The sequence below is a fragment of the Eimeria tenella genome, genomic scaffold, assembly GCF_000499545.2.
Source record: "Eimeria tenella Houghton genomic scaffold, Eth_scaff149, whole genome shotgun sequence".
Lineage (NCBI taxonomy): Eukaryota > Apicomplexa > Conoidasida > Eucoccidiorida > Eimeriidae > Eimeria > Eimeria tenella.
Window position 1 is genome coordinate 2,933 of NW_013541521.1, and position 1,595 is coordinate 4,527.

Here is a 1,595-nt window from a genome sequence, read left to right on the forward strand (position 1 = left end):
TCGGCGGCGGAGGCGCCGAACGGCGCTTCCGCGCTGGGGGCGCGGAGGCTGCTGCTGCTGCTGCAGCTGCTGCTGCAGCGGGGCGCAGCAACGTACTGAGTGACACGTGAAGCTGAAGCAACAGCTACAACTGCAGCAGCAGACCGTGCTGCAGCAGCAGCAGCAGCCACTGCAGCAGCAGCAGCTGCTGCTGCTCCTGCAGCACGATACTTCGCCGCATGGACTGAGCAAACTTTGTATTTTGCTGCGAGTGGTTGCTGATGGCGTCCAGACACAGCAGCAGCAACAGCAGCAGCTGCTGCTCCTGAGTGTAGAGAGAGTGGCCTTTCTGGACACTAGATTAGGGTTTAGGAAGCAGCTAGGGTTTAGCGCCATTCAGGGTGACTAGTGCCAAATTAGGGCCTAGCGTTTAGCCCCAAATAAGGGTTTAGGGTTTGCCGCGTAAAGAAGGGTTTGGACTGTAGGGAAGCGCTGCATTGCTGCGCGAGTCCCTAGACCCTAGTAGGGATCCTAAACCCTGCAGCAGCAGCAGCAGCAGCAGCAGCAGCGGCGGCGGCGGAGGCGCCGAACGGCGCTTCCGCGGCGGGGGCGGGGAGGGTGCTGCTGCTGCTGCAGCTGCTGCTGCAGCGGGGCGCAGCAACGTACTGAGTGACACGTGAAGCTGAAGCAACAGCTACAACTGCAGCAGCAGACCGTGCTGCAGCAGCAGCAGCAGCCACTGCAGCAGCAGCAGCTGCTGCTGCTCCTGCAGCACGATACTTCGCCGCATGGACTGAGCAAACTTTGTATTTTGCTGCGAGTGGTTGCTGATGGCGTCCAGACACAGCAGCAGCAACAGCAGCAGCTGCTGCTCCTGAGTGTAGAGAGAGTGGCCTTTCTGGACACTAGATTAGGGTTTAGGAAGCAGCTAGGGTTTAGCGCCATTCAGGGTGACTAGTGCCAAATTAGGGCCTAGCGTTTAGCCCCAAATAAGGGTTTAGGGTTTGCCGCGTAAAGAAGGGTTTGGACTGTAGGGAAGCGCTGCATTGCTGCGCGAGTCCCTAGACCCTAGTAGGGATCCTAAACCCTAAATGAGCGGATACCGCAGGGCCAGAAGAGCAAGGAATCAAATAAATAGTTTATTTGGCGCCTAGGCAGTGTGGGGGCCGTTAGCAGCAGCGGCAGCAGCAGCGCTGTTGCTGCTGCTGCTGCTCCGCAACTAAATCAGCAGCAGCAGCAGCAGCAGCAGCTACCTGCAGCAGCAGCAGCTGCTGCTGCTGCTACAGGTAGCTGCACTGCTGCTGCTGCTGCCCCGCAAAAAAAGCAGTAGCGGCACGAGCATATGCTGCTGCTGGTGCTGCAGCAGCAGCACGAGCAGCTGCAGCAGCAGCAGCAACAGCTACGGGCCGTCTCCCTGCGCCCATTGCGGCAGCAAACAATGAGAGTTTGAAAAAGATATTTCTGTTTTTATTTTTTTATTTATTCAGTGGAAAGTTCCAAAACCCTAAACCCTAAACCCTCAGGCAACTTGCGGTGAGAAATGTATGTTTGTACATTTCAACAAAAAACGCGGAAACGGCTTTTTAGGGTTTAGGGTTTAGGGTTTAGGGTTTGGG